Genomic DNA, 14,276 nt, shown 5'->3' on the forward strand with positions numbered 1-14,276 from the left:
TGCCTGGCACCTAATAAACCCTTAATAAACATTTTTTAAAAGAAGTTAAGGTTGAAAATGACACAGTAGAAAAGGTTACTAACTTCTTTTGAGTAATTTCTCATTCACTGATCACCTACCACATGAAGTCTATAAAACCTAGTACTGTAGAGATTTACTAAAGGAATTTTACCCTTGGAAAATGGATACTACATATGACCACCCAAAACCAGTTCAAGTATTTATTGAATATATATGAGTAGAGGAGAGGCAGAGCTAATCCTGGAAGCTTACTTGATATTGGTGAGTTGGAGCCTTAATTTAAAAATGTGAGGAAAAGAGTAGTGAGAGGGAACAGAATGAACATTGTTATTTCCTGTGTTGGACCATTCATACAATTATGAAGGCACAAATTATGAGAAAGTTTATACTTTACTATGGACTGAATTGTGTCTTTTTAAAATTCATATGTTGGAGTCTTAAGCCCCCAATGTGATGATATTTGGAGATGGGGGCCTTTGAGAGATGATTAGGTTTAGATGAAGTCATCGGAGTGGTGTCCTCATGATGGGATTGCTATTAAAAGAAGAGACTACAGAGAGCTTGCTCTCTCTCCACACTCATACAGCAAGAAAGGGCCATGTGAACACACACCAAGAAAGTAGCTGTCTACAAGTCAGGAATAGAACACTCATTAGAGCTCAGCCATGCTAGCACCCTGGTCTCACACTTCCAGCCTTTAGAACTGTGAGAAAATACATTTTTGTTGCTTAAGAAATACCCAGTCTAGGTATTTTGTTATGAGGCCAAACTGGCTAAGACACATGTCTTACCTGAGGGTCTGCTTTTCTGGAACATTTATTGAACTGAAAAATCTAAAACTAAAATGCAGCTGAGAGGCTATAAAAATGAGAGTGATTACTTATCAGCAGTGTACCTTAGTAGAACTCTTCAATGGCATGAGCATAAGACGATGGTATAGATACCTCCTAGAGATTTTATTTGCTATATACCGAAAGTGGTTGATACTAATAATTATGATGCAATCTTAGACTCTATCAATAGGAGTATAGTACTTGAACTCAAGGAGATACAATGTCTATTTGAACCAGGTAGCCTTCAACTAGAGTTATGACTTTGTTCAGGGAAATATATTAATAATCCAGAGCATTGATTAGTATCAGAATTTATTGGGAGAAAATTAAAAATTTTAATTGCCAAGTCTACCCCAGAATTATTGGATCATGATATATGTGGGTGGGACCTAGAATTTGTGTCTAAGAAAACAAACTCTGAGACTTAGGGAAACATTGAACCATAGCGTATTCAAGAACACTTGGGATGGTAAGAGGGCATAAAATTCTGTCTTAGCAGGAAGGTTTGAAGGTTTTGGAGATGTTTAGTCTGGAAAGGATAAAACATTATAGTTGTTCAATATTTGAAATCTCCAAGGATAGAAGAATAATATGACTTGATGTCTGTCATCCAGAGGGCAAAACTTGGATCAACGTGTAGAAAATTCAGGTAGTGTGATTTAGCCTCAACATGAAGCTTTAGTAATTTCTAGTGTTGTTCAAAGAATGAGTTACATTGTTAATTGCTGAGATCTCTCTTACTGGAGATATTTAAGTAAAAGCTGGGTAACCTCTAAGGGAAGGGCATGTGAAAAACTTCTCAATACATTCTTCCTTCCCAAAGGTAGAAGTAGTAGAGTAGATATCAGAGTTTGCAGTCATGTGAATGACAGAATATATTTTTAAAAAACATCTCCTCTGTATCTAGCATATATGACAATTAAATACATGCATGTTCTACCTCTCTTGGTCCTAAAAATTTCTACAATTTATTACTCCTTTGTTTCAAGGGTTTGAAGGTCTCTGATCAAATGAAGATGTCTTGTGGGAAGGTAACAGTGTAAGTGATTTTCATTTGCCAACTTTAGTGGAGATTGCTGAGGGAATATTATACAGAAAAATTAATTTGTGAAGGTGGTGAGTGGAAATGGATGAATAAAGAACATGAGCTCTGTCCAACTGGTGAAGGTCTGCGAAAATGGGGTTCCAACTTTCTAGAGGGTGGGGAGTTGGATTAGGGCCCTGAACAGCTCAGAGAAGTATCTTGTGGGAAAGGGATAAAAAAACACTCAAAGCTAAATTCCTAGGCCTCATTATCTTGCTTAGAGCAATTTCTGATCCTTGCTTTATTCATACTCAGTTATTAGGGAACCCTTTTTCTTTTGCATGTCTCTTGCCCAAACCTCTGATTAGAATTTTTCTAATTCTGTTACATTTCACAATACAGTCCTGTTGGTGATGGAATTAGGTGATTCCCTTTTAGATTAGATCGGGAATTACTCGTGTCCCCACCTGCAACAGGATGTTTGTGGTTTCCCAGATACCACCCATTGAGCCTGTCATATATTATAGGAGTTTGAGATTGGGTAGCTGTCCCTGGGATGCAGCAATTTGTGGTAACTGTCTGTTTCTTGTGGTTGGGCAACTTTTCATGATGACAGCATGGCAGAGAAAAGAGTATTCTTTCTTTCCAGGTGCAGAGAGACACCTGAATCCCAAGCCTATGCACAAAGTTGCTAGTCAGAGCAAAGAACTGCCATTCTTTGTTTTCATCTCTATATTGGCCATCCGGGCTGCCCAGGTGTAATCTTTGTCCTTTAAAGTCATACCTTAGCTTTAATTTTGCTCTGATTTCACCCAAATACGTATGTTTGGAGGATGAGAGGAAAAAGAAAAAGAAAATACGATTAAATGCTCTGTGTTATCTTGTATGTGGCTCTGGGGACTTCTTTTTGTACATTAAAATGAATTAGTTAGTTATTTATTTATGATTGATTTTTTGCCTTATTCTAACTTGTAATTAAGGTAAATTACAAAAACAATACAACAAAAACTAAAAATTGGGACCAGGTGAAATATAAATCATATGGAATAATGATTCAAAATCCTGGTCATAAACCAGAATCATCTTTTGTTTTCTTTTTATTAAAGAAAGGTATGGCTGAACCCTACCCCAGATCTTTTACTAGAATCTTTGGAATCTGAGCCAGGGTCATGTGTAGTTTTAGAAAGTAGATTTGATGCATAGCCAGAATTGAGAACAGATTTCTTAGGTCAAGTATTCAGCTAGGTGGTTCTATCTCAGGGTCTCTCATGCAGCCAAGAAATCAGCAGAGTCTACCTCCATGATGGCTCACTCACATGGCTGTTGGCAGGAGGCCTTAGTTCCTTGTCACTTGAGCCTCACCATAGGCTGTTTGGGTTTTCTTATAACATGGGGGCTGGCTCCCTCAGAACACATGATACAAGAGAAGGAGGAAGGCAGGAGCCACGTCTTTTTTTTTTTACATCTTTATTGGAGTATAATTGCTTTACAATGGTATGTTAGTTTCTGCTTTATAACAAAGTGAATCAGTTATACATATACATATGTTCCCATATCTCTTCCCTCTTGTGTCTCCCTCCCTCCCACCCTCCCTATCCCACCCCTCCAGGCGGTCACAAAGCACTGAGCTGATCTCCCTGTGCTCTGCGGCTGTTTCCCACTAGCTATCTACCTTACGTTTGGCAGTGTATATATGTCCATGCCTCTCTCTCGCTTTGTCACAGCTTACCCTTCCCCCTCCCCATATCCTCAAGTCCATTCTCTAGTAGGTCTGTGTCTTTATTCCTGTCTTAGCCCTAGGTTCTTCATGACATTTTTTTTTGTTTAAATTCCATATATATGTGTTAGTATATGGTATTTGTCTTTCTCTTTCTGACTTCACTCTGTATGACAGACTCTAGGTCTATCCACCTCATTACAAATAGCTCAATTTCGTTTCTTTTTATGGCTGAGTAACACTCCATTGTATATATGTGCCACATCTTCTTTATACATTCATCTGATGATGGACACTTAGGTTGTTTCCATCTCTGGGCTATTGTAAAAAGAGCTGCAATGAACATTTTGGTACATGACTTTTGTAACCTAGTCTTGGAAGTGACATTCTACTGGTCAAACAGACTAACCCTGATATAATGTGGGAGTATGCTGTACAAGGCTGTGAATATAAGGAGACAGAGGTAATTGGGGACCACCTTGAAGGGTGGTTACCACACCTACCATGACTCAGCTCTCACTCATGAATCAGGGAACAATTATTGGGATTTTGCCAGCTGTCAAGAATGTCTCTTCCTACTGTCTACTCAGGAACTGGGAAATAACTACAGAGTGAGTTTGCAGACATACTGAACTGAATGACAGGTGGACTTGAGCCAAAACTTCATTTATCACATGACTACCATGAGCCTCTATTCTGATTAGTGGATCACAGTGGGTCCCCCAAGACTTAATTTTAGCTCAGAGCCCATGTTGAAAATCTTCAAAAGGTCTGAGTATTTCTCTTTGCTCAATGTATGGTCACTGTAGTAATTGGCTGCTTTTACTTTTGGGAAAACTGGGAGGTGATACATTGTAGGTTCTTCCACATCAGTACCTGGCCTTCTAAGTGAGAGTTTGTGGTTTTCTATTAGGGTGACTCAGGTCAGGCCTCTGTTCACCATACCTAGAGGTTTTCATTTTACAGATCAAGTAACTTCATTTATTTTAGTTATAAGGACTCTGTGGTTACTTAGTTGTTGTCAAAGTTCATTCTGATGGTCCCTCTAGCTCTCCTACCTATTATGGTAACTGTATTCTCCTTGCCTCTTGTAGTTAATTCTCTGCCACCCTCGGATCTTATTATATCCACTGAAATTAAGGGACTCAATGGCAACATGTTCCACCTCCTCCCTGCCTTCAGAGGACAGTTATGACAGTGTTTTCTGAGGATATTGGTATTTCTTTGACAATTCATTTGTAAATATCTTTGTGAAGGTAGTGTGCTTTGGCCTGGGAGAAACTGGAGGTAGTCACATGTGATAAATTCCTTCCAACTAAAAAAAAAATTCTTGCATTCCCCCTTTCATCTACCAAGACTTTTCCAGCATCTCCATCAAATTATTTTAGGTCACGAATGAGTTTAGATTTCAGATAAGTAACTGATGACAGTCTGGCATTTGACTTAGATTTGGAAGAAAATAGGGTGTGGCATGGGCAATACTGCCATCCCTTTACAAGTTAGCAGGCTCAAGTGAGGTCAGTACCAGTTCTTCATGCAAGGTGGAACCCAATTGACTCAATAGGTTAGTGGGATTTGGTGATTGCTGTGTAATCAATGGTACTTGAAAGATCCTAATTGTCACCTTTCTCAATTGTTACCAAATTCTCAAGGTTCCACTGTTTCCTAAGCAAGTTTCTGATTTTCACATAAGAAATATAAGACTCTGTTGTAATTTAGCAACTAAAGAATCTTCCTTTGATTTTTAGCTAATCAATCCTGTGACAGTAGAAATAAGAGTTTTTTTTAAGGTAGACAGGGAACTCCCTGTTTTCTGCTTATGGCTTAAACAAAGACTTTATGTTAGTCTGCTATTTTTCTTGTTATAAGTCTTCCATGCAGTTACAAGCAACTGATCTACCTGACCATCCTTGCATTCTTATGCTCATCATACTCTGTTTCAGAAACAGCTACTTATTTTATTACAGTTGTACCTTTGATAGGTACTTCATTCCAAGTGATCATAGGTGGTAACTGAAGTATGTGTTTTACTACTGGACACCATGATTTACTAATATTCAACCCTTTTTTGGCAGGCAGGTTCTTACTTCTTTTAAGCAACTCAAATGTTTATCTTTGAGTGTCTTATCTACAATTACTTCTGATACCTATCTGTATTAGTCAAGGATCAGTTGCTCACATCAGAAACCACTTTAGCTATTTTAAGCAAAAAGAAATTAAATACGAGGTATTAGGTGCTTACAAATGTTGGAATTCTGGGAGGATTTAAACTAGGCCGGGCCTCTAGGGAGACTCCCAGAATGATGTTGCAGAACAGTTCTGCCAAAGAAATTGCAAACTCAGCTAACTCAGCCTTTCCTCAGGAGGTTAGGAAATCAAGTATTTATCACCAGAACTGTAAACTCCAGAGCCACATTACAGCTACTAGATCTGACCCAGAATAATTTGTTGCCTTGTGCATTAAGCCTATGTTCCACTTAAATAAGCACTGAATTCAAGTGTTATGCATCTAATTGGTAAAACCTAAACTGCATCTGTAATTCTAGATTTGAGGGAACGCAGAAAATGAGAGCTCTCTATCCGTTATAATACAAAATTGATTTAAAGTATTTATCATAGTTCTTGGAAATTCATGGTAAAATATCGAAGAATGTTAGTTATTTTTTTATTACCAAGAAAGTATATCATATGTTATCTGAGTTCACTGTACTGTTTAGGGTAGACTCTCATTTTGTGTTCTCCTTATTCATGGTCCTCTTGGCAGAAAATGATTGTTATGCACATGGACTTTATTTCCAATTGCCCTGTTAGCAGGTGTCTTGAGATTTTTGCACCTAGTGTACTCACCATACTGCAACTCTCATGTAGCTTCCAATGGTGAATAGTTGAACAAGAATTTGAGTTCTTATTTCATGGGTTCTTGTAACAAATTGCACAATTCTTGTGCCTCCTCCATTTGTTAAACCTATATTAGTATTCTGAAGATAATTTGAAGACTAGAAAAATATAGTGAATAAGAAAAATGCATTGTGCTTTGAAGTCTCCAGAAGAGGATGCTTATAATATATTCAGAGTACCCTTAGTTTGATATTTGTCTCTGGTCAGTCACAACTTCCTAATTCTTGCTTGGTCTCATAAAGATTGCCTTGTTTATTATTAACGTATATGAAAGAATAAACAGTGACAGGATTCAGTGATACTTAGGTAAGTAATAATGAAAGTTCATGTATTGATTGTAAATGCTAAATCCAAACCATAATTCTTATATAGTGGCCTACATATTGACAAAGCTGTACAGATGTGAAAGACAAAGTAGTTCTAAAAATGTTGACATTTCATAAAAAGTTAGGGCTGGAAGGGATCTTAAAGATCATCTAGTTTAACCTTCTCATTTTATACCTGGGGAGACTGAGAAATAGAGCTGTAGTTAATAGTCCAGAGTCATAAAGTTGGTTAATTTTCAGGCCCCAAATAAAAATCAGTCTGCTTTGAAGTTCAGTCCAGTCCAGGGCTCTAGCTACTATAAAATACCTTTTCCTTTTAATATTCTTAGTATTCATTACCTAGCTACTCTTGATCCATGTTTCTTTCAAAGTACAAAGGAAATCAAAATGTTTAAATTAGTTTCAGTGTTAAAATCCATTCATGTAGTAAAATATTTCTGATCTTTTTTTCTGCTTTTTAAATGAAGATTTTGAAGACAGCTTGCAAATGTTGTTTGCAGAACAGTTTGCTCTCCAATAGTGATATATCATCACTTTCTTTTCTAGAGAATTTTTCTTTATTGCCCAACAACTGGTTTTCATATTCAGTGGAGTGGAGCAGCAGTGGCATCCGGTGATTAATTAGTTCAAAAAGTGTTAGTTCACCAAGGATAGCCTGTTAGATACTTTCCAGGTCATTTTAAAAAGGAAATCTATTGCTCAAGTTTACAGGTGGTGGCACACTGAATTTAGATTCCCTATAAGTCACACAATGAATTTGCCATTTCTGCAAGTCTCATTGCTAATCCTCTGTTACAGTAATCCTGAGCAACAATCCAAGTTTACATTTGACAACAGAGATATGAGCACTTGCCTCTTTGACTCTATATTACATAAAATATTCTTGGCACTTTCTTTTTAGATTCTTGTTATAACCTGCACCATTTGGCCTTAAAATGGTTTAGCTTAATGTCCCTGGGGAATTAATTCCTTCTGAATCCTGAATAATTTTGTTAAATTAATTGGGTGAAATCTGTAAATGGTTGGCATTAGTCCTGTGTAGGACCGTGGACATCAGTAAATCAAGTCACCTTTCAATTTAATCCCTGAAGTTGTTCTCAACAATGTTGGTATTGGATTATATAATAAAGTGTACATTGTCCTTTAAAATATTATTATGCTCTTTTTCATCTTTGAAAATTACTACTTGATCTTGATACTGAAATGGTAGCTTAAACACATCCAGTGAAGCTAAGAGATTCTTGGCAGAAACGCTGATGGGAAGATAGGGAACCTTTTATGTGAATGTAGTCAGAGCCTAGGGTGAAGGTATTATCCGATACATTTCATAACAGTTTTGGCCTTTTCTAGGTTTTAGAGCCATTAAAACCTGGGGGCAAAATTTTGCTTACCTCGATATAGGAGGAGCAAATCTTGGGCCTCATTATTAAGGTATACTATTATAGGTACTGAGAGCCCTACTTTCCAGGGTACAGTAGTTGAAACAACACATTTTCCTTAACCATCTACCATATGCCTAATGTTGTGCAGGGTGCTCCAGGGAACAAGAGAAGCAGAAATGCACAAGGCCATAGTGGCCTGCCAGGGAAAAGCAAACACTGGACCTTCTTAATTTAACCTCTTATTAACCATTTTTCCTTAGCTATAGGAAGAGTGACTTTGAAGTGCTGAACTGCAAGATACACTTCAAACAATTATGATTGCTAACGTTCTGGTTCTCAAAGGGCTCAGAAAGTGGCTATCAGTGAACGCAAAATGAGACCTTTATCATTTTTTTCCTTTTTGTTACTATCTAAAAGAGATATCATGGGCAGAATGTCACTTTTTCTTTTTTTTTTTTTTTTTTTTTCGGTACGTGGGCCTCTCACTGTTGTGGCCTCTCCTGTTGTGGAGCACAGGCTCTGGACACGCAGGCTCAGCGGCCATGGCTCACGGGCCCAGCCGCTCCGCGGCATGTGGGATCTTCCCGGACTGGGGCACGAACCCGTGTCCCCTGCATCGGCAGGCGGACTCTCAACCACTGTGCCACCAGGGAAGCCCCAGAATGTCACTTTTAATCCTTTCCTGTGTCTCTTATGCATTTAGTGAGCTTCTTTAATTACAATCTTGAAAGTTGTCAAGAAAAGATTGACAATATTAATTTTTAAATGTATTACTGTTTCTAAATGTTTGAGAACTTTTTTTTTCCCTCCTCCTTGGAAAACAAAGGCAATAGCTCAGTGCTTTAATTTGGGTTTATTTTTCCATTTTAACTCTGGTTAATTGTTGTAAATATAGTGCAAATTAATAAAAATCCACTTTTGTACTAAAAAATGAACAGAAAGTCTGTTGAAAAGATTCTTATTTTCAAGTCTAGACACCAGTGATCTTGATAATTAATGCCTGAATTTCCAGGTTGAGGAAGTTTACAAAACTTATCCAAAAAATACGATTTTTCCCCTCATTACTCACAGTCATAATTATCACCATAGGCTATTTGAAAAATCATCAATCTGTACTCAGCTCTGTGCTGTGAACTTAAACTGCTTATTTACTGACTTGTATATTAATTCTGCCTTTTTCGCCCAGGAGAAAACTGTCTTATGCCATAGAATTAACTACCCTATAACCCACAATGAAGTGAAATATTTTATTAGTTAACTCCTCCATCGTTTCTCTTCCCTGTCTTTCGGTGGGCAGTTTTCACCAGAAGGTGGAGCAAACTCTTCCAATATTTGACAGGTATTCAGTTCTCAGGTGAAGGCTGTTGCTGTCCTTTATTCCTCACAGCCTCAGAGGATTTCAGTTAGAACCTCTAATTCACTAAGACCATTAAAATATGCAGGAGAATGATGTTTTTTGTTTGTTTATTTGTTTGTTTCTTTTTGGTGTTGTTGTTTTGTCCTTAGAGTAGCCAGAAAAACCAGCTCTAGAAACTTCAAGGTTTATCCTGGCTCCTAAGTGGCCAGGGCACCATGACAGATACTTAACTGCATGTGGCTAAGGTTTGTTCTCTTAAAGTGGTACCTAGTGCCAGGTTAAATGGCAAAGAAGTTGCTTCTGAGTCCAAGAGGGTGCTCTTGTGGTGGCTGGTGGATGATATTATCTTTTCAACCATTGTGAAGGGGATCCAGGAATTTCTCTTGTGACTCCACATCTAGTTCTTTGAAAAGGTATTACATTCTCTGAGAAGTTAATTGATAAACATGGTAAATTTGGTGAATTGGCTGCTTGCAAGTGGATCTTCAGGTGAATTGCCACAGAAAATTGGTTTCAGATGAGTTAATTTTTGGCCTATTAATATAGAGCCAGGCTAAGCCATGTTGTTTGCTAACTTCTTGCCCGAATACCACAATAAACTTGTCTTTTGGCTTCCATTTGTCACGCTCTCCTACCAGTTCACTCTCTCTCTTATAGCCAGAGTGACATTTCTAAAAACACCAATCAGCGGCGCTGTTCTTCTCCTCTTAAATCCTGTAGTCACCCCTCATTGATTTCAGGATGGTTCCACCTGTTCCAGCACCACCACCACCACCCTCCCACTGACCCTCTCAGATCCCTAGGCACCTGCCCCTACACCATTCCCCATTCCCGTGCTCCAGCACTTCATTCCTTCCAAATCCCGCCTTTCTTAGGGCTTACACGTGTTGCCCTATGTTGTAGCCATTTGCTCAGAAATCTCCCCACCTTTTCCCCTAACTCCTTTTAACCGTCTTGATCTCAGGTGAAATGTCACTTTTCCTGGGAGGTCTTCTAACTCCTATTCTAGTTTAAGCCTCCTGATGAGATGTCTTTTTTGTACTTTTAGCTTTTTTCATCGCTTGCATCAGTACTATAATAAAATTATTCAAATATTTGGTCTCTGTCTTCCCCACTAAAATGCAAGCTTCAGGATAGGGATCAACCGCTGTCTTGTTCAGTGCTATCCAGTAGTATTTTTTCAATAATGGAAACATTCTATTTTTCATTGTTCAGTATGGTAGCCATGAACCACATGTGGCTATTGAGTGCTTGTAATATGGTTAATATGACTGAGGACATGAAGTTTTAGTTTTATTTGATTCTAATTAATTAAAATTTAAATTTAAATAGCTATGTATATAGTTAGTGGCTTTGAACAGCATAGGTCCCACTCACCAGTGTATCTCAAGTTCTTAGCATAGCACCTAGCGTAGTAGGTGTTCAATTAATATTTGTTAAATTAACAATTTACTGGGGTTTGTATTATTAATCTTATTTTTGGATAATAAAATTGTAGGACAGAGAGAATGTGACTATCATTCACAAGCAGGTACATACATACATTCATTCATGCTTTATCTAATACCTACTTCCAAATGAGATTTGACTCTGTGGTTAGGTTAACTCTATCGTTCACCAAGATTCTGTTTAATTATAAATTCCTCTGTGCAATGATCTGTTATTTGATTTACATTTTTAAAACCTCAAATTTCTACGTCTCAATTTCCTCATCTGTCAAATGGGGAACATGATAATAACTATCCTTTCATATTAAAAATCTAAATGAGGTAATGTGTATAAAACTTTTCCCCCATGGTTCTGGACACAAAGAGATTGATCAATAAATGTTATTTGCAATTATTCTTAATTATTATTTCTTAAAGCCACTTCCACCTCCCCATGAGACAGAGTTGCTTCCTCTGTTTTGGGCTAATATCACTTTTTAGACTCCCATATGAAAGCATGCATGTATTTTATAACTATTTTACTTTCCTCCTTCTATAACTAAACTATCGCCTCCTTGATAACAGGGATTTTATATTCCTGTTTCCATTCCTACTCCCTGGTATAGCACCTGGCTCAAAGCAAACACTGAGAAAATGTTTATCAAATGAATGAAGTATAGCAAATTAGGGCCAAAGCTCCAGACTTCCTGACCCTTCGGCATGTGCTCATTTTACTTAACAGTATTATCTCTTACTTCTCAGGGTGGGAAAGCAGAAGATTCTTTTTATGTACTAAAGACACAGACTTATAATGTTTGAGTTTATGAATGTTTTACAAAATATATAGAATGTTTATAATGTTGAGTGTGCAGGTACTAGCTTTATAATAAGAAAATAATTAAAATTACACAAAATTCGTATGACAACCAATTGGCATTCTCATGGCTTTTAACCTGTGAGTGTGCCCACTTCTCTGTCTGACTTTGATACCAGGATGGAAATGCTTCTAAGGATTAATTCTTTGTGATTAAAAATCTGTCCTTAGTGTCAAGGAAACTTCCCTTGTTGAAACATATGTCCTACTAATACAATGAGGTGAAACAAGAATAGACAAAAAACTATTTCTCAAATCTTGGGAAGTTTTCTGTAGGGCATGACAACATGAATCATGAATAATACCTAGTATGTATAATTCAGTGTTTTTGTATTTTGCATTTTGCCTATGAACTGTAAGTACTTCACATATATTAAAACAGTTCCAGTTTCTTTATAATTCTAGAATCCAAAGATTAGAGACAACTTTGCTTTGAACAGACAGAAACTCTGTTGTTCTGAAAGAGTGACAAATGTCAGGTCATGTAGATTTTGAGTGAAACTTGAACTAGAATTCAAGTTTCTTCTTACTCTTGGTCTGGTACCAGATTATATTTTTCAGCATATAAACAGTAATATCTGATATAATTATGTAAAAGCTATTCGTATTTGAAAACTCAAATCTATAGTTGTCAAATAGCAGGGGATATATTTATAGCTAAGGAAGTTAGTATGATGGCTGCAGTGTTAGTACATGTATGATTTCATAGTTTTATTTATTATTGTTACAAAAGGGATATAAATTAATTTCATGCTCTATTTCTCAAATAGTTTTGAACTTTGTGAGCAAATGCCATCATGCCAGCCAAGTAGTAGTCCTCCAGATTTAACACTGGTAAACATGAAATGTTCATAACTTAGATATTCAAGTCATATAACAATAGATATTTTTTTTTCTGAGAAGTTCCCTGGATTTAAATTTCTCTTCAGTATTTAATAGGTTGCTCACAAACTATGTTGTATAGCCAAAGCTAATGTAATATTTTAAGTCAACTGTACTTCAATAAAAAAAATAGTTTGCTCATGAAGACTTGCCCAAGAAAACTAGTATATTTCTCTTCTGTTACTTGGTGTCCAAAATGTGAAAGAGAGAACTAAGGGTACGTGCTAAAGCCCATGTGTGGAAATGTTCTTAGACTATGCTGTACTTCAGGTGAATTTGAAACAGTGCACTCCAAGTTTCCTAAGTGAGAGTATTAAAAATATGCACTATTATTTAGTTAAAACATTGTAAAACCTAAACTATTATTTTTTTAAGTAGAGAAAACTTTATTATAATTTAATGAGTTTGAACTCATTTAAAACACAGAAATTAAAAAATTTAATTTCTGCCAATTTACAGATGGGCAAGTCTATTTGTAAATTATCTCATCCCTAACAAACAATTAGCTTAATGGATATTAATGTGTGTGTGACTTTCAAAATAAAGTCTAAAAACCAACCACAGTGATTTCACATTTGAGCGCTTTTAGCAGTACAGTGCATTTCCTAATTGTTTATTTTAATGTTGTATTCAGAGAGAACATAACTTCTTCCTTTGTGTATGATACATTTTTCAAGTGTCCATGTGTTTGTATAGCAGGAATTAGAAAGGTGCTTTGAAGCTATAGGTTTATTTACAAACTAACATTGTATAACAGTAATGAAAATACTATGTTTAAATCACATGTTATAATGTCTTGTTATGAAGGCAGTGCCTAAAGCTACAATAAAGGCCAGGTAACTGACAGATATCCTTAAAACTTGGACATAAATAAATTAGAAAACAGTTTCTTATAAGTATACTCAAAATTTGGCAGTTGTAGAGACAATTTGAGTTGTAAGACAGGAGATAGAGCATGGCATCAGAAAGAAATATCTATAGAGAGCCAAGATATGCAGGTTCCTGTCCTAGTCAATAAACTAGGTGATCTAGGGGAAATCATTGCCCTCTTTGGAGCTTTACTTTCTCATTTGTCAGATAAAAGATTCTGACTACTTGAGTACTCAGTCTTTTGGGTTTTTTTTTTAATCCTAAGTATTAAAACCCTAAGAGTAGAAAGAAAGAACACAATTCTAAGTGTAAGAGTCATAGGAACTAGAGTGCATATGACATTTTCTTATTATTTTTATTCATAAAGAAGTTCAGTCCTTTTTACTTATAGGCAAATTGTGCTTTAGTGTCAAATCTAAAGCTATCCTATTTCTCTTTCATAAAATTCTCTCCTTCTTTGGAGCCATGTATTGGGCTATACTGAGCATGGTATTGAAGTAGAAGGTGTAACCCTTCTCTGTCCTCACCCAATATAGGATAATAACAACTAGACTGATGTATTGGGGTTACCTTCCTGGACATGATGCCATACTTGACTAGGGTGAACATACAATTTATCATCCAAATTGGCACACTTTTGAGATTGAAAAGGACCACTATTAACA

The 14,276-nt window shown here is 36.6% G+C and overlaps 1 protein-coding gene across 3 annotated transcripts in view; it reads left to right on the forward strand.

Annotated features, from left to right (window-relative positions):
• LOC308625846 (uncharacterized protein) overlaps positions 1–14,276 on the forward strand; it is an 805,208-nt gene that overhangs the window by 224,168 nt on the left and 566,764 nt on the right. The window lies entirely within an intron of this gene.

The sequence above is a fragment of the Mesoplodon bidens genome, assembly GCF_964165515.1.
Source record: "Mesoplodon bidens genome assembly, chromosome: 12".
In the NCBI taxonomy this organism is placed as follows: domain Eukaryota; kingdom Metazoa; phylum Chordata; class Mammalia; order Artiodactyla; family Ziphiidae; genus Mesoplodon; species Mesoplodon bidens.